The sequence below is a fragment of the Lontra canadensis genome, unplaced genomic scaffold, assembly GCF_010015895.1.
Source record: "Lontra canadensis isolate GAN:19392208 unplaced genomic scaffold, GSC_riverotter_1.0 scaffold17, whole genome shotgun sequence".
In the NCBI taxonomy this organism is placed as follows: Eukaryota; Metazoa; Chordata; class Mammalia; order Carnivora; family Mustelidae; genus Lontra; species Lontra canadensis.
This window is the reverse complement of record NW_022631011.1, coordinates 5,549,591-5,569,883: the sequence shown is the minus strand read 5'-3', so window position 1 is coordinate 5,569,883 and position 20,293 is coordinate 5,549,591. Positions and strand designations below refer to the sequence as shown.

The following is a 20,293-nucleotide window of genomic DNA, read 5'->3' as shown; positions in this document are numbered from 1 at the left end:
GGAAATAGGCCATCTATATACCCTGTTGAGACAAAGCTTAGAACAGCTTTCAAAAGTGGGCAATTTTGCACTATCTGATGTGTACATATTTCGGCCCCAAATTTCTATCTCTAAGATACATATCTACAGAAATACACAGATGCCCAAAATTACATTAACAAAGATATTTACTGCAGCATTTTTTTATGTTAAGAAAAAAAGGAGGCCGGGGCACCTAGATGGCTCAGTAATTAAGTGACTGACTGCCTTTGGCTCAGATCATGATCCCAGGGTCCTGAGATCGAGCCCTATGTAGAGCTCCCTGCTTTGCGGGGAGCCTGCTTCTCCCTCTCCCTCTACCTACTGCTTCCCCTACTTGTGCTCTCTCTCTCTGTGTCAAATAAATAAATAAAATCTTTAAAAAAAAAAAAAGGAGGCCATCTGAATGTTCACTAATAGGCAGAAGGTCAAATAAATTTTAGTACCTGTATAACACAGAATACTATGCAGCCATTTATAAACACTATACAGGACTCCAGACTGATATGGAAATACATTTAAGCTATTGTAGCAGATGGTTTGTTTTGTTATTTCTTTCCTACAGGAAGTTAAGGACATCTACCATCCCACATACTTTTCTCACAATGACACTGACTTTTCTTCCTACCTAGAAATGGGGCTATGTTCCCTCTCTTTGGGTAGAATTACGACTACAGTGTTGAGTGGAAGTGATGCTGTGTGACCTCCCAGACAAGGTCATATAAGAAGATATAGCATCCTCCTGGCTCTCACTACTTTGGGGTACACCTATTCTGGAGGAAGCAACACCATTCTGTGGGGGAGCCTAAACTGCACCGCACAGAGAGATCAGACGGAGAAGCCCATGTAGAGGGGAACTAAGGCCCCCAACCAACAGCCATATCAACCTTCAGACACATGACTAAATAAACCTTCAGATAACTACAGCTTCCAACTTGCAAGTCCTCTAGGCCCCAGACATTGGGAAGTAGAGACACATCTTCCACACTATGTTCTTTCTAAATTTCTGACCCACAGAATCCATGATCATAATAAATGGTTGTTTTAAGCCACGAAGTTCTGGGGTAATTTATTATGGCACCAAACACTGGAACAGATATCTTACATGAAAGATATCAGGTCTCATGACAATATAGGCAGTATAATTCCATTTACAGAAAAATATCAATCCAAACTGTAAATGTATGTGCAAGTATAGAAAAATATATGCATGTTACTATAAATATGTACGCATATGTTTTTGTATACGCCTAAGCGTAAAGACAATTGTCTAGAGAGACACACAGTATGTTGCAAATGCTGCCTCAAGAGATGGGAAAAAGAATAGGACAAGGAGAGAAAGAGACTTGAAATTCGCTCTCTGTATATCTAGATTGTTTGCATTTTATGCCACAAGCACCTGATTTAAAGGGCAAGGGAAGAGGAAGGGAAGAAAGCACAAAAGGAGGAAGGGTAGACAAACAGCTTTGTCTAGGAACTGAAAATCTAGCTAAATCTGTGAATATATAAAACATAGACTTAAAAAAAAAAAAGCATAGGTCAGATTTAGGAAAAACGACTGAGCCTTAATAAAGAATAGGAATCTAAATACTACCACTTATAAGCTATATAAACTTGGACAATTCATTCAAATTTCCTGACTATAAAATGAGGATAATACTGTATTTTTTAGGGTTGCTGAAAGGATAAAATAAGATGCAGATTGTAGTCCTAAATATAATGCTTAAAATATACAATGTTTTCAATAAAGGGGAAAGTTTTCTTTACCTTTCTGCTTGATAAAATGGAAAAAAGAACACTCAAGTGAGCAAAAATATAGAAGAGGCAATTCACGTGACAGAGATAACATACAGAACTAGCTAAATAAAACTTGAGGCTAATTTAAGGTGTAGTCAGAGGTTATAAAGGAAAAATCTGAGCTGATCATATGCAAATATGTACATATTATTGTAACTGATCCTTTGTTCCCATGCAGCTCAGATACACTCAACCATGGTACCCAGTTGTGCTATGCAAGGTGCAACTGTTAGTGCTGCAGGGTATTGAGCACATGGCTTTCTTGATTAAAAAAAAATCTAATTTCTTCTCCTCTTATATACAAATCAGTACTTAGAGGCATTCCTTGGTTTCTGACCACCTAGCGATAATACAGCAAATTTCAAATCTAGGTGTTGTGAAAGAGACTTAGTCCAAGGGGAGAAGAATGCACTTGAAAACCCATTAGAAACATGTGCAGAGTGTCCTTTGAAGGCTCAGCTCCCCACCCCCTATTCTGCCCTGAGTGTAAGACCTTATTCCAAAAGGTTGAATAAAAAGGGAAGATAGACTAATGATTAAAAAAAAAAAAAAATCAGATACAGCCTTGCCCCGATAGCCCACCCATCATACTTTCAAATAAGCTGATCACTTACAGTAGAGGTTATTTAGAACAAAGTGGAGCTCCAGAGTCCATTTATTTGAATGTATTTCCATTTCAATCACCCTGCTTCAGAAGTCGCCTCTCCTTCCCGTCACATAAGGTGAACAGATGTGATTTTAAGGACTTACTTCACGAACTCCTGCTCTGAAAAAAAAACAGAGCTGTCTGCATAGAGAATTTCTTTTTTTACCCCATTAGGAGCATAAGATTCAAAAATTAGTTCATTTCTGATCCTACCCTTGTGAGGGCATCATATTATTGAAGTTTCCTTTCAATACCCTTAGTCATAGGTTCTTAGATGACTGAGTTTTTCTCTACTCTAGGCATAAATAGATTAAAGAGACCTGTTCAGGTGAGGAAGCAGAGATCAAGAAGACTTTCTGAAACTTTTCATTTCATTTGGCATAATCATTGGTATACAAAGGCATCATCTAACATGAGTGGAACATCAGTTGATGTTCCTTTTCCAGAAGATGGGAAAGGACAGATGGATCTGAAGAGAACCAACTACACAGTTTTTTGGGCAATAGGTGCTTTTGTGACAAACAGCTCTTTATTTCAAATGATTAACTGAGACCAGGTTGGTGTCTCCCCAACACTAAATCTGGATAGAAATATGGTACATTATGAACATTTAGCCATGTGTTTATATTTCTAGTGTATTATGAAAACAATATAAACATTGAAAAGCAAGATATAACAAAAGAAACACCATAAATTTCTACATTTTCTACAACTAAGAAAAAATAATAGCATTACTAACCAATATGCCATTTTTGAGCACTAGAAATACCCAGGACACTCTGAGAGAAGACAGGACTCCTACCCTCCCTAACAGGAAGATGAAAGTTACATATACACAAAAAGGCTATAAAAATATAAGAATGTTCTGAATAAATGAAAAATAAATGGGGTGCATGTGTGAAGACAAGGCATATATGGGAATTCTCTGTACCTTCCAATCAATTTTGCTGTGAATCTAAAAGTGTTATTAAAAAAAAAAAAACTCTATTTAATTGGTAAAGAGACCATGATAGATAGATAGGAATTCATCTAAAATGACCTGTCAAAATTAGGCAAAGTCACAGAAAATGTCTTAGAAGAGGTAGACTTTGGGGCACCTGGCTCAGTTAAGTGTCAGACTCTTGGTTTTGACTCAGGTTATGATCCCATGGGTCATGAATTAGATCCCCCAAGAAGGGCTCCCCGCTCTGCAGGGAATATGCTTAAAGATTCTCCCCCTCTGCCCCTTACACTCACTCACACCCTTTCTCTCAAATAAATAAATAAATCTTGAAAAGGAAAAAAAAAAAGGAAGAAGAGGAGGACCTTGATTTGGTACTTGAGAGAGGGTGGAATTGGGACAAACTTAGTGAAAGCAGAGAACTACAATGAGCAGAGGCCAGGAGCACAAATGTTTGGACTTCACAGAAACCATCCTCATTCTATCAAAAGGAACATGTTGGAAGGTACTCGGATATAAATCTGAAGTCTTTAGAAATAAATCTAGAAGATAAGGTCCTTGTTTTAAAATTAAAACATCAATCATTCTTACTAATTTATGCTATAACATGCCTACTCAATAGGGTCAAAATGCAGAACTAATTAATGATTAAGGTTGAAGCTCTTAGAGTCAAGGCATATGATTTCAGAAAATTTGGTAGTGGCCTTGCATGATGTTCACTTTTGACACCAGGTCGCTTGGCCAGCCTGAGAAATTTCTAGCACAATAGTGTTGGAAATATTTAACAAACCAAATTCTATTCAGCCAGATTAAGAAAGCAAGGTAGTTTCTCAGGGGAAAAAAAAAAGTCCCGAAACCTGTAGAAATTTTTTTCAGAGGAAGGAGTTCAAGGGGAGAGGTGCCAAGAGCAACTGAAGCAAACAGAAAAAATAAATAAATAAATAAATAAATAAAAATAACCTCATGCAATGGTAATTTGAAAGGTAGGAGGGAGGTTTGTGAATTTAATTATGATAACACCAGTTTGTCAGGAAAGCTAAACTCAACAAGAAAGTCCTTAATCATTAACACTGTCATCCCAGAAAAGTGCCTTCTCGCAACTGCCTGTTTGATAGATTCTAGATGACAAAGACAGCCTGCAGACAAGGACCTGTCAATCCTGCTGCACAGAACATCAGAGAACCCCCCTGGAATGTGTGTGTGTGTGTGTGTGGTGTGTGTATTTGTTTCCCCTTTTGCTCTTCACCCTTTGTCCTTGAAAATTCTTGCCTCTTGTTCTCTAAAACAAACCGGCAATGCCTACTCTGCTTCTTTGCATTTTTTCCTCCTAGTATCTTCTGCTTGCTTTTTTCCCTGAAGGTTTTACTCATCTTCACCGTCTGCTTCCAAAGGGGGCAACGTTATTGAAAACCATTCTCAAGCCACGGTGTCTTTCCAGCATGCCCTTCCACCCCAACCTTCATCTAATCTCAGAATAGAAGCTTCTAAACCAGTTGCATAGGTTGAGAGGTAGTTAGAGGCCACCCCCTGGCCCAGACACCCACAGCTAGGACCTGTGCCAGTGAAGAGGTCAGACTTTAATTGGTCTCTTGTTGACTACTGCCACTTCTCCCCTCTTCACCAGCCGAGGAACATGGCAGGTAGTTCACCAAGACACACAAAGTCATTCACCTCTACAGGCTTGCATTCCTCTCCTCTAAATCAACAGCCTTTTCTTGTTCCCTCCTCAGTTTTCCCGGCATACAGTCTTTAAAAATAACCTAGTGATTGAGCATTTAAATTGAGAACATTTTACTAATATCAGAGCTAAGTTATCTAGATGGGATAGTGTTAGGGAGAGAATTGAAAGATCACAAGTACCAAAAGAGGTGAAAAAAAGTTCTATGTCACCCAAGAGTCAGAACAACAAAATGAGATTGAAAGAAAGTAAATATATGCTCTACTGTAAGGGAAGAACTCCTAAATAAGAGTGGAGACAGCAGGATGGCTTCTGTGGGGAATGGCAAGAGAGGCAGCAGCAGGGTCATTAAAGTCGAACTCACAAAGTGCCTGAAATAAACTGGAAGTAACATTCTATTCTAAGAGCTCAGTTTGGTCAGGGCCCAATTTGGTTAGCACATGGTAACAGCAGATATCCCAATGCAGACATCTGTCAGTCTCAGATTTTGAGCAGGGGGAAAACTGCTATTCATTTTTTGTACATTTTTTGATGCCTATTTTAAATACAGTTTTATTTAAGACATTGCATTTTCCACTTACAATACAGTGCTTACAAAGAATGTACAAGATGAAGAATCCCTAAAACTCATAAGGGGTAAAATCTGGCTTGCTTGCTGCCATCTCCCAGATATGGATTTCTATGATAGAGTCTTCATTTATTACATAATCACAGGTCTCTGCTCCTCATTGCTTTATTTGAACTCCTAAGACAACTGAAGTTAATCATATTACGTTTTGTCCCATCTTTTGCATGGTATATATACCATTTTTATTGTTAATGATTTATACTTATTTCTTTTAAGACTTCATTTATTTGAGAGAGAAAAAGAGAGAGGGAGAAAGAGAGAGAGAAAGACAGCATGAGCAGGGGGAGGAGCAGAGGGAGAAGCAGACTCCCCATGGGGAAGATAGCTCCCCATGGGACTTCATCCCAGGACCGTGGGATCACTATCTGAGCTGAAGGAAGATCCTTAACTGACTGAGCCACCCAGGTGCCCCTGATGATTTGTATTTCTTACCTCCCTAGCTAGCTAGTCAGTTCTTTGAGGTCAGAGGATACTTTGTTCCTCAAAACTATTAGCACTGGACCTTTGACATTGTAGCCAATCATGAATATGTCCAAAAATCACTATCATTAAATGTTAGTATAAATGGAAGTGAGTACAGATCATTGTTTATGTATCAGAGAATGTGATGAGAAATTGGCCTAATCTTCAGAGCATTGTAATACTTATTATTTCCCCCATTTTATAGAAGAGACTGAGGTTTAGAGAAATAAGGTTAAAAAACTTAACAGTTAACAAGTCACAGAGCTAGAACTAAAACCCACCTAATGCCACTGTTCTGGCTCCAAAAGTCAGAGAATCCAATACCTTTATTATGTTGTAGCACATAGTAATAGCTAACTTTTTTGGAAATCAGGCAATAGTCATTGGGTTATGTGCTTAAGATACATTAGCTAGCTTACGATGCAAGCACTATTACTACATGAACTACAGCCATTTACAGATGAGGAAACCAACACAGAGAGACAATCAAAGAACAAGAATGTAGAGCTAGTAAGGAGCAAGGCTGGGATTTGCATCCCACTTGTCTCATTCATGGGCACTATGTTCTTTATCACTTTGAAATACCATTCAGATAAAAGAACTTAAAATTCAAGAAGAAAATCTAGGTTATCAAACACCTAGCCCCATGCCATTTCCACCACAGCATAATTTGTTGATTCAGTAATTACTTAGAAGTGATTTTCCACTGAGTCTTGTTTAACATCTGTTGCTGAGTCCTTAAAAACTTGACCCATCCTCGTCAAGATAATTCAACACTGCTGATGTACTCTATTTAAATTCCAACATACCAACATTACAAGTGATCTTTGGTGAGGAAAATAAGTAACACTACTGCCCAAACAGCCCTTATAGATATTGGTGGTGAGCCAGAGTGAAGGTATCCCTGATGTCTGGGGCAGGGCATTTGCACAGGAGGCAGACCAGAGAAAGTGCAAACTGCAGTCAAATGCTCTACCACTGAGCTATACCCCTGAGAATGTGCAAACTGAAGTGTTGTGTATGAAGGTTCTGGTTCACAAGCTAAAGCTGTGGTTCCAAAAGAGAAAAAAACAAAAACAAAAAAACCAACCTATTTTCCAATTTTTTTTTCCAGTTACTGATCTACATCATTAATTAGTATTTAATCCTCATACAGAAATTTTAAAGGTAATATACTGTAGAAAGGATACCACTGAGCATCAACACTCAAGCCACACACTCCTTGAGGGCAAGCATCCCACCTTCTCTCTCTTCCATGTGCATTAGAGCCTTGGTACAATACTAAACACATGGGAAGTGTTTGATCAGTAAAAGCTGAATTTAACCGAATCTTTCTGAAGTCCTAACCTGAACTGTACCACTGGCTAACCAGGCAACAAGTCGCTTTAGGAGACTCAGCAGAGGTGACAGGCCTAGAGGCCTGGGATATGGGAAGACACTTCTTCAAGTTATGCAAGAACATCACAAATCTACTGGATCCTAGCAATGGCTATAGCCTGAATAAATAATATAGCTTATATATATACTTTCATGATAATTTTTCTTCAACATAATATATATGCAAAGGTGAGTAAGATTCAACTAAATTAATAGTTATTTTTGTAATTATGAATTTTTTCATCATAGAGTATGGTATTATGTGGAGAATCTAGGAAATTTTACGGTATTTTTAAGAGATCCTCACATAGAAAATGTCTGGATATACTGGATCAGAGGCCATTTATGGCTCCTTTCTATTCGAAACTTTTTTTTTTTTTGTAAGCCTCTACACCCAACATGGGGCTTGAGCCACAACCCCAAGATCAAGAATCACATTCTGCTGACCTGCGCCAGCCAGGTGACCCCCTATTCCAAGCTTTTATGATTCTTTGGCTTGAAGCAGAAACAGAGAACTAGGCAATGCTTTTCAAAATGTGTGTGCTTGTCACTGCATTTGGTGATCACAATTCCCAGTTCACCAATGAAAAGTTAGGAATTTAGTATTTCCATATCTGGTTTTATAATGTTTTCTGAACATTTTCTGAATTGAAAAGATAATTATCATCTTTCAGTTGGTTATCCTTGTCTTCTTCTAAGAAGGATGCAATGAGGTTTTCAATGGTGGGTGTCAATTTCTCAGTTCCATCCCTCCTTATATCCCTGTACACCTTATTTGCTCTTCACATACAAACCACTGTTGTTGTTTCCTGAACTTGCCACACACCTTCACATTATGCTGTTCCATTAGCTGGGGAGACCTTTAATCAGTCCTCAGACATATCCAACTTCTCTGGATCGTTTTCGTCTTGGACCATCACTATTAGCTACTCCTTCCTACCATACAGTGGCTGTGTGCCTATCCCAGGCATTTTACTCTGCCTGATGTTATAGTTCATTGTTTGTATAGCTCTGCACTCTCGTGGCCTGGAAGCTACTTGAGTTAATCACGATTATTCCTCATTTATCTTCTTTCCCCTAGACAGCCTAGCTAAGGTGATCTCTAAGTACTCATTAAATGCCCTGAATGAATGAAATGATAGATGAAGTAACCACAGAAGGTAAATATCCTTGATTATGAAAAACTACACTTGAATTCAAAAAGTTTAAACTGGTTTCCAACTTGTATCTGACATGGTTTAACACAAGTTTAAATTTTTGAAAAATCTTACCCTCCTACTCCTGATTACCTGATGTTCTTTACACTTTATCAAAAGCCAAGTGAAAGGAAATAAATTCTTTCCGCAGTTTCCTGGACCTGCTTCTATACTCTACAGAAAGAATTAATAAACCAACATTATTCCTGGAACTGGGTTGATATAAATTGATGGTTCTAGTACCCAAACCAAGATGTGGTGGTAGGATAAGACTGTGAGAGCATAAATTTTTGTTAAAGGGAGAAACTACATTAATTCTATCACCACATATAACAAACCTAAAATTAAAAAAAAAAAATAGAAAGGAGAAAATTACATTTCCTTTGTAGAAGTGAGTACAGACAAGGGAAGAAAAAAATACATTTGTTTCTTTAAGTTATTTCTAAACCAAGTTGAAAAATTAGAATGTATGTGTAAGAATGAAGACATTTGCTAAAACAGAGAATATTACATAGAGTTTGTTCTCATGGCAAAACTGTTTCTTCTAGAAACTGCAGAAGGACAATATACCATTAAGTGCAGGACCCAGGACAAAGAGCTGACAACTGCTAACATGAACAGATTACTTCATCCTGGTCAGGTACTGTGCTAAGCTCTTTACTAGCTTATAATATTTTATCCTTACAATAGCCCTCTGAACTGTGAATTGAGTGCTGTTATTATCTCCATTTTTCAGATGAGGTTTAATAAGATTAGGCTGCCCAAGATGATGGAGTTAGTAAGCAGTGAGACCAGGATTCAGACCCAGGGAAGTGTGATTTCAAAGTCTTAACCACTTCCTATTCCTAGTATAGCTTGAGAATAGGAAGTCCAGAATATAATCTGAATTCTGTATCTGAGCTAGATTTGGAACATAGCCAGAATTTCAACAAACCCAGGATAAGGGTAAGATTTTTCAGTTTGAGAGTCCAACATCAACAAAGATGCAGAAGTGAGAAAATAAGAGGTATCCCCAGGGGACCCAGGGAGATAAGAGCACAGTATCTCTGGAGACAGTGGGGATGGTAAAGTTCCCCGGGGGAAGGGGAAGAGGGGACCAAATCTGACCTACCACATATTTTGTACAGCCAGTGATTGAAGAATGGTTTTTACATTTGTAAGTGATTGAAAAATACTTCTAAAAGAGTATTTCAGGATAAGTGAGAATGATATGAAATGCACAAACTTTAAATAAAATTTCAGTGTTCATTAATAAGGTTTTATTGGAACACAGTCATGCTAGTTCATTTTGTATTGTCTGTAGATACTTTCAGAACTGAGTAGTTACAATACAGACTGTGAAAAGCCTAAACTGTTTACTGACTTTTATAGAAAAGGCTTACTGACTCCTGATCTAGAGAAGTAATAGAGGAATGTATGTAAGTGACAGGCAGTTTTCAAAATGGCTGATCAATCATAATTTGAAAGGTAGTGGATCCAAAACTCTAAAGGATTTTGAGACATAAAGTGACATAATCAGGATCCCAGGTGCTTAAAATTTAAGACATTTTCAGATGTCTTCTGTAATGATCATTTATTATAAGGTCACAAAGGGAAGCAGGACAGCAAGGCAATTGCCTCAGGAGCAGTATAGTCATTCTGGGTCCTAGGGTTTCCAACTTCCAAAGAAAACAGTTCATCTACTCCTGGACTTTCCATGACCTCAGACAAGCCACCAGCCCTGTGCACTCACAGCATTCATTCCCCCAAGAGAAACTATCTGGTTGGACTGATGCCTTATTCTACAAGGTGCAGTGGCTAGCTTCCTATATGTTTCACCTTTCCATGGCTGCCCTTGACTGAGACTATTCCTTGACCCAGACAAAAGCAGGAAAGCAGTTTCTGAGGTGCCCAACACTCAAAGCAGAAACTCCAACAACTACACAACTGTCCTAAAAGCCTAGTTCATTTTATCTACTTCTTTAACCATTAACTTTCCTGTAGCATTCTGTGTCTTTTACTGCAATTGCATTTGTTCTTTTTGGAAAGAAGGAAGGAAGGAAGAAGTGGGGGAAGAGGGAGGAAAGTGGAGGAAGTGAAGGAGGGAGGAAGGGAGAGAAGGAGGAAAGGAAACTGAGAGAGAAATGCCCTTAATAGCATTCTCTCTCCATTAGTGATGACAAGTCAGTCATTTATCCTCTTTTAAAGATCTTTGTGTCATACTTAGTTTGAATAAAATAGAAAAAGATTATCTGTATAACTAGCTCAGCAAATCCTAACAGTTTTCAAATCTGAGTTCTCAAAAGGCTTTTGTCCTCTCTTCTGAAGCATTTAAACTATTTGAACAGAATAGCCAAAACCATTTTGCTGAGAAACTGTATGGATGGAGAAAACCTGAGTTCTAATCTTCACTCTATCACTCACTAGCTAAGAGATCTTAAGAAAACCAAAACCCTTTGGAGCCTCATATTGGTCAGATATGAAATATAAATAATAATACTTCTGAGACATATGTCACAGCTGGCTCAAGAGATCAAATGGGAAGATAACACATTTCAAGCTTCAGAAATTGTCAAATATAGGATACATATTAATAAAGAATATAAACATTAGTATGCAGAATAAACATTATAGGGCTACAGAACAATAAGCCATCCTGCAAGGCCAAATTGGTAAGGGGCTGCTTTGTGAACGATTTACAATTTCATCAGGATCTTAAAGAAAGAGAAAACATTTCAGGCTGGAAGAGTGGAAAAAAGCACAGAAGCCAAAATTCCTGAGGTATGTTTAAGGAACAGTGAGTAACGAGCATGGCTGGAACAGACCAAGTATGTTAGCAAAGTCCTCTCTCTTTCATTCTCTTAAAAAAAAAAAAAAAAAAAAAAAGTAAAAGGGGCACCTGGGTAGCTCAATTGGTTGAGTGTCCAACTCTTGATTTCAGCTCAGGTCATGATCTCAGGGTTGTGAGATGGAGCCCTAAGTCCAGTTGAGTTCCATGCTGGGAATGGAGTCTGTTTGGGATTCTCTATCTCCCTCTCCCTCTGCCCCTCTGCCTCTCTCTAAATAAAGAAATGTGTTAGCAAAGTTGAGGGAGATGAATGTGGAAAAGGTAAACTGAAGCCAAGCTGTTCGAGTCCTTGAATGCCAGGGTTAGAAGTTTGGAGTTTACTTAGGAGACAAGGAGAGATATTTTTAGACTAATGATATGACAAAAGCATGCAGGATAGACTGGAGAGAGACTAGAGAACAGAGAAAATCTATTAGAAGCTATGGCTCTCACCCATCCAGAAATGAGAAAAGAGTCTACTGAAGCTATGGCCATTGGCTATCATGAAAGACTTAGCAAATGATGAGAATGCTATCGTTGAAAATGGTGAAGTCATAAATGGGAGCCATCCTAGAAGAAGAAATTAACTCATTTTAGTTTCAGTTTTTGAAGGGATGACATTTGGGGCTTGAAAATACTCTAATATTAATCACAATATCACATAGAAAACGCTTTGAGAAGGGAATGAGGATGAAAGGGGTTTGGAACCCCAGAGAAAAACAGGAGGTAACCATCCCCCAGACTTATCGACTGACCAGGTTTGCCAAAAAAGTCATGAAGGAGGCTTACAACAATGCAGCCAGAAGGGAGGTAGCTCCTCAGGGAGCCTGAATAATGGAGAAAGAAATGTAGAACTGTCATGTTGGGGCCCCTGAGAGTCCAAACCTGACCTTCTCCAGAGATACCCCACATAGAGGGAAGCCATAATATAAGGCCAAATTTTTCTGAACTAGGCAAATGGGGAACCAACACCAAGGAAGGTTGATTTATATTTAAACACAACATTTTTATTACTTTTTCTAGAAATTTGACACCAATCCTCATTTTAAACTAGACAAAGCAGCATAATTTTTTTCTTTCAAAATGATTGACACTCAAAAGGTAATACCCTTTAAATTCCTCCAATTAAAGCAAATTTAATTTTAAGTTTAATTAAAGGAAACTTTAATTAGAAAGAAGATTAAATTTTAATTAAATTTCTCTAAAATCTGCATACCGGCCTTTACAGCTAATATTTCTGTCAGAAACCAAATCCCTTCTTAATATTCTTAAATTCTATTCTAGCATTTTCCTTCGTATTAAAACAGCGTCTCACCAGCTGAACCTGCCACTGTGAAAATTATTCTCATCTTAAAATACTGGAAATGCAACTGAGGAACAAAAGTCTCCCTGGGCAGAGAAGGGAAAACAACAGATTCTATTATTGATGAGATTTTTATTTTCAATCTCTTCCAGTTCTTTCTGAGGCGATTAGGTATGGTGGGCCTGCTGTGAGCCAGTTGTACTGAGTCCACAGCATCAACAAATATTTATGGAACACCTACTGTGTGCGTGGCCCTGCACTAAGTTCGCTGTCTAACAGGGAAATATTGTTAAAATACTAGTTCAGGCAGAGGTCTCAGCCAACAGATCCTGGACCAGCTTTGCCTCCTGGATTCTCTGGTTACCTTTCCTTTTCCAGAGACAGGAAGAGAAACATCATCTGACACCTCTGACACCTGACTAGAGCAAGCTCCTTGCACTGCCCCATTCTGCTCCAAGCCTGCCACAGGTTACTAGCAGGAAGAACCCTGGATTAAGAGACAAAAGTCAGATTTCAGACCTATACTGTTGTTAGACTGTTATATCATCTTTAAGAAAAACCTAAACTCTCCATTCTCACATTCTTCATCTATAAAATGGGATAATAAAACTTCTCATGCCTACTTCTCAAAGATGTCAAAAGGATCAAAGGAAAAAAAAAAAAGCTTCTGAAAACTACAAATGCTGCATATTCCTACAGATAACTACCCCCTATTGCCCCAGTGCACATCCTTATTACATTCTTCCCAGGACCCACGCCCTGCTGCGCCCTATCAGTCCTTACCCAAGCTCAGCCTGTACTTTATCTCCTCCCAGAAGCCCCACTGAACAAAGCCCCCTTGAAAAGAAACATTCTCTTGCTTAGATACTCATTTATATATGAGTATATATATTAGATACTTCATTTATATATGAACCATGGCCTAGACTGCTTTATATTTAGAGATGCTGCTATATAGCAGAGCCCTCCCTCTGTTTTGACATACATGAAGCAAGCTTCAAGATCCCAAGCATCAGACTGAAATTAAAATAAAATGAGAATCAACAATTTCATTAAAAGAAGGTTACCTTTAGTTTGTCTGATAGGAAGCAAATCTCCTCTTTGCAGGTTACTAGATTAAGTTTCCAGTCACTGTGAACAGGGCTATGCTGAGCTCTATAGTCACTATTACACTTATCAGTCATGCACCCCATTTCCTTGAGTAGCTAACATGTTCAAGGGCCTATGCTGCATGCTACAGAAAAACTTAATTTTTTCTGTTATCATCCCCTAACAACCCATCTCCTTGGCTGACCAGGGCACCTTTTGGCCCTGGACCTGGAAAGCTCTCCTAAATCTACTTACCCAGTCTCCAAAATTTCTACCAAACCTAAGCTCCTCCAAGAAGCCTATCTGACTCCCCCAGACCTTCCTTCTGAATTCCTAGATCCCTAGGATTCAGTAACACACAGTAAAACCTTTGATGGAGGGCCTGGCTCCTTGCTGCACCCTGAATCTCAGGCCTGTCTCTTCACCTGCCTGAAGTAGCCACAAGGTCAAATCTATGTTTTATGCTCCTTTGGTAGTACCTGCAGTGCTCAGGCCAATGCTGCAGACATAGGAGAGAACCCAAGAAACACTTACTCATTAACTGTTTCCTAAAAAGGAGTAGAAGCCCTATTCTAATCCATAAGTACAGGGTACATCAGAGATATAGTATTTCTCACAAAGCAGCAGAGACGATGAATATTTGAGAAGCAAACAAGAGAGGGACGATCAGAAACAGGAGGTAAGGTGCTTACATCAGTGGGCTTGGCACAGGGTAAAGATGAGAATGTTGAGATGGGCTTTTCTTGGGGGGCTGAGAGGCCCTCAATGTGAGAGAGAAGTCAGGGCAAAGGACTCAGAGACTATTGGGTTTCGTGGCCAGCTCTGGGCCTGGGGTGATCCATACTGTTCAACTGTAAAATGGGTACAGTGTAATTCCCGTGTTCCTATTTTGAGGACTTTTGTGAGATCTAATTATTTACTGTTTGTAAAGGGCTTTGAACTCTCCAGATGAAAGACACCATGAGCAGTTAGTTCAAAGGATGACTCCAGACCATTAGTAGCTGTAGTTAGCCTCAAAGTGAGAGGAACGACATGACCATTTTCAGTGCACCTGTCAGCTCGGCCTTTTTTTTAATCATTTGTAGGATTTTTGTGGCTAAATTAGAATTGCTATTCATTACTTTTTTCCCTGGCAATTAAAAAAAGATCAAAATGGGACTTGTAACAAGGAGGCTGAATGCCAATTTTTGCTCCCTATAGAAAGGCAAAACATACATTTCAGGAATCCTTTCCTCTTTACATTTACAGTCTGCAAGAATTTTAGGGGAAATGGGAGTTTCCTCTTCTGCCTCAGAAAAACTAGGGCTAAATGAACTGAGGGGAGAAGGTAAAACACCACTTTTAGGTGTTGATTTTTCCTTCTTTATACTAGTTACCAAACTTCTGTACCGCCAGTGACAGAAACCCCCCCCCTTTTTTTAAGTTGAACCTCTGAATAGAATCTTTGCTCTCATTATCAAAATGCTGCCAGCAATGAATTCTAACGTTTTCTCTCCTCCTCTTTTACCTTCCCACACCCCCTTCCTTAACTAGCAGAGTCATCAGAAGGTGAGTTTCTCAGGGATCCAATGGAACATGGTGATTTTCTTTTCCTGTTCTGGCAGAAGATTTCTTTGGGGTCCCTTCTCCAACAAGGGTTATTGCCTACGGGTCATGTTCACCTCATGCTGAGGTCCCCATATGCCTCTGGTTTTCTTTCTTGCCTTTTTCTTGACCTTTTTGTGTCTAGAAATATGTTAACTGAGAATTGGTTTGCTCCAATTTTTTTTCTTTCTAGCTTTATTGAAGTATACTTGATAAGTAAAAGTTATATATATTATACAGGTATACAATGTGATATTTTAATATATGCATACATTGTAAGGTAAGCATCATGATCAAGCTAATTAACATACCCATCACCTGACAGTTATGATTTTTGTAAGTGCCTGGTGAGAGTATTTCATATCAACTGTCTTAGCAAATTTCAAATATATAATGCAGTATTAACTACAGTCATCATGCTATACATTAGATATCCAGAACTTAACCATCTTACATAACTGAACCTTTATATCCTTTGACCTACATCTCCCCAACTCCCCCATCTCCCAGCCCATTCGACTCCCTGTTTTTATGTCTGACTTTTTTTAGATTCCACAATAAGCAAGACCATGCAATAGCTGCCTTTCTGTGCCAGTTTAATTCACTGAGCATAATGTCCTCCATGCTCATCAATATTTTCATAAATAGCAGGATTTCCTTCTTTTTTTTAAGATTGAATATTTATGTGTGTGTGTGTGTGTGTGTATCACATTTCCTTTATCCATTCATCCTCAATAGACACTTAGGTTGTTTGTGTATCATGGCCATTGTGAATAATGCTGCAATGAACATGGGAATACAGCTGTCTCTTCAAGATACTACCTTCATCTCCTTCATTTATATACCAAGAAGTGGGACTATGGGATCATACAGTAAATTAGTAAATCTTTTTTTTTTTTTTTGTAGCTGCATTTTTAATTTTTTGAAAAACCTCCATACTCTTGTCCTATGATCTTGGAGAATTAGGGCTAACCTTACTCACTATCCTTGTTTTCCTCTAGTATTCCCCCTTTCTCTTTTACATACAGAAGTCAATTCACCAAAATGGATATGCATGTTGGAGTTACTGAAAAAGACTAGGAAAGAGCACGTGTCAACTGTTGCTTCTTCATTTTACATTAATCATCACAGGTAGCCTAAGAATTTAGATTTTTGAATAATGTTTGAAGATGACAAGTCTAACCTAGAACAAGGAGTTGAGAATGAGTTGGCTAGAAAATAAACTTTTAAACTGAAATGCTTTCTGTTTTTCCTGCCAAAGCTGGCAGATGTGAGAGTTCTACATAACATGACATCTTCATAACAGCAGCTAACAACAAAAGGAGGGGAGATAACCCACCCACATGAGCTTCTAAGGCAAAAATCCACTTTGCCCCAATCCAGGAGAGTTGGAGGATCCCCAACTGTGCTGTGGGCATATTAGAAACGTTCCTGGTGCCCCTGCAAGTCTTCTGTCCTTATTCAGGGTATTCACAAGTATTCTGTCAGGGGCTTTTCGTTAGATGGCAATGCCTGTGTGTCACAGGAATATCCAATCTAAACTATCTTGAATGTGTGTTTTATGAGTCCACTCTTTTCATAATGTGTTTCTCCGAGGGGTGCTGGGTGGCTCAGCTGGTTGAGAGTCCAATTCTTGATTTCGGTTCAGGTCATGATCTCAGGGTCATGAGATCAAGCCCCACGTCAGGCTCTGCACTCAGTATGGAGTCTGTTTGTCCCTTTCCCTTTGCTCCTCCCCCAGCTCTTGCACTCTCTCTCTCATATAAATAAAACCCTTACCAAAAAATTTCTCCAAGAACACAAGTTTCTCTTTTCAATAATTGCTGCTCATTTTCTGTTGTTGCTGGGGTTATATAAACTAAAATCAAAGACATCCATTTCAATAATAATTCCTTGAGATATAATAATTTAACACCAATGACAATAGCAACAACAAAAAAACCCTTAATGTTCAGAAATAGAAGCAATGACACGGAACTTTTAAAAACTCCACAACATTAAAAAAAAAGACTCCACATTTTTATATCTTTACTCCCTTTCACAGAGTCCTATTTCCAAGAGAATCTCTACCTGTATCTTCTTCCTTACACACAAACACACACAATATCCTCTCTGCTCTCATACCGCACTCTGCTCTCATACCTTATGTACACATAAACATGGTACTTCTCATTAGCTTCACTTCCAAAGATTGCTCATTATTTTCAAATGTCCTCAGGCTTCTTTTGTTCCCTTACAAAACCCCATATTCATCTCTAACTTATCATCCATCACCAAACATTTGAATAAAAACATGAAAAAAATTACTCAACCATTATATCAAGCACTGGGGCGGGAGATAGGTGACCCATATTCTGATCCCAGCTTTGCAAATAATTAGTTTTGTGACCCTGAATAAATCATTTACTCTCACTAAGTCTAATTTCTTTATCAGTGACATAAGGAATATAACTGTCCTTCCTATTTTACAAGACTGTTATGGGAAATAACTAAGAACTGAATATACATCTGAAGCTGAATATTTATTATTGCCCATATCTACCTTATATCGCTGTCTCTGGCATCCTTTCTGAGGGGTGTCTCTGATGATCACCATCTCACCTATTTAAAATTTATCCTTTCATTCATTCAGCATACATTTATGATATGCCAACTATATGCCAGGCCTCAAGAGCTCATACACTCAAGGAGAAGGCAGAGATCTTGGCAGAATTGTACCCCCGTGTGAGGGGTGCCCAACATGCTGGGAAACACCTCTTCCAGTCTCTGAAAGCACAGAAAGACTTGAGGCAGCTCTTTTATGTATATATGGAGTAGACACATGCCTTATTTTGTTTTTCCATCCTAACTCACTTAGCATTCATTCCTTTTTCCCAATAGGATCTTCTTTTAAAAAATCTACTCTTTCCACAATGGGCCAAGAAGCAGACTCAACCTTATGCTAATTGGGTGCTCCTTCCCTGAGACAGAAACTTGTTCATGATGACGGAAGAGATTTTAAATAGTAGGAATTCACTGATTATAGCCACAGTCCCTGACCCAGCTCTCCCTGCTAGGAGACTGTATCAGTCATTACCGTTTCTGCTCCTCCAGAACTGGCTTAGTTCCTGTCTTCTTCCAAGACTAGTTCTTGGTCTTCTCTGTGAGTTAGCTGTATCCTTCCATTAAATTTCATTCTTGCTTTAGTTAGCCGAGTTGCCTGAGCAACAACAACAACAACAACAAAAAAAAAAATCAAAAAAAAAAAAAAAGAAGAACAATAATATGCCCATAAGCTATATGCAGTGTGTTTTTGTGAAAATGTCTGAAACATATAGGCCTACCTAAGGGCTTGATCCATATCTATTCATTCAACCATTGAACATAAACTATGCGTCAGGCACCGTACCCATATGCAGCTCACAGTAGAGCAGGGAGGGCGGACAGATAACAGGTAATCAAAAGTATAACATGTGGCAAAGAAAGCCAAGGTCCTTCTAAAAGAAGTGTGAAGGCAACCTGGAGCTAAAGGAGTACTTTCTACAAAGAAGTCATATTTTACCTTAAACACAGGAAATGAGGAAGACATTCTGCTGGGTAGAAGTTGGGGGGATGGCATTCCACAGGGAGAGAATAATCTGTTCTCCTGGGAGAAGACCATGCATACAGGCCACTGCCTCTCTATCTCATGAGTCACCAGGGTACAGGGTAATGGGCTAAAAAGAAGCCAGGAAGCTGAATGCTAGCTTTGGTCCTACAGCTAACTCACTATGAACTTAAAAAGGCATTTTGTTTTTTAAAATGCCTGGTTCCTTGTCTGTGAAATGAAGGTAGAAGGATACATAATATGGGGCCACCTGGGTGGTTCAGTCCATTAAGCGTCTGCCTTTGGCTCAGGTCATGATCCTGGGGTCCTGGAATCGAGCCTGCATGGGTTTCCCTGCTCAGAGGAAGTCTGCTTCTCTGTCTTTCTGCCCTTCCCCCGACACGTTCCCCCCACTCACACATGATGTCTCTCTCTCACTAATAAATAAAACATCTTTTTAAAAAGGATATTTAATGGGTGGCTCAGTCACTAAGCATCTGTCTTCGGCTCAGGTCATGATCCCAGGGTCCTGGGATCCAGGCTGCACCAGGCTCCCTGCTGAGCAAGAAGCCTGCTTCTCCCTCTCCCCCTCCCCCTGCTTGTGTTCCCTGTCTCGCTGTCTCTCTGTCAAATACATAAATAAAATCTTTTTAAAGAAAAGGATATATAATATGGAAAGTTTATAATATTCCATGATTTCATGTATATTTTTTATGTCTATGATAAATAGATGAATAAAGGATGGAACATGAACCTCATCTAAAAGGACCACCCATCCTATCTCCTCAGTCTTCTCTCGCTGCTCTCACCACAGGATGGGGCAGGGTGGATGGAGACTACTTTGGAAGGTAATAAAAAGGCTCGAAGGCTCAGGTGGATGGGGCGGTGTGTGGAAGGCAGAAAATTGACTAAAATGCAACTAATTTTTATTCTATCAAAAACTAACTCGACTTGTATCCATTTTCCTCTTTCCTGTTATTTAACACAGCACCTCCTTCATGCAACGTTGACCACATTGTAGTGTCCCTATGTTTCTCTTCTGTTTTTCTCACTACTAGTTTTAATAACAGAAAACAAATATAAGGCCCTGTCCAAAAATTGTTAGAGTCAGTGATTCAGCACAAATGATGTGATCCCGCAGGATAAATTACTGACCAAAAATCCCACCTACCGGTCTGGAGAGGAATTCCCTGGGAAGCAGGCC

At 39.0% G+C, this 20,293-nt stretch overlaps 1 long non-coding RNA gene across 1 annotated transcript; it reads right to left on the bottom strand.

Annotated features, from left to right (window-relative positions):
• Positions 1-2,256: 2,256 nt before the first annotated feature.
• On the bottom strand, positions 2,257-12,314 carry LOC116868973. Its single transcript, XR_004382926.1, has 3 exons — positions 12,300-12,314; positions 7,256-7,259; positions 2,257-2,581 (listed from the first exon to the last, which is right to left on the bottom strand). It is a non-coding gene; the product is annotated as an uncharacterized LOC116868973 (long non-coding RNA).
• Between the last annotated feature and the right edge of the window lie 7,979 nt (positions 12,315-20,293).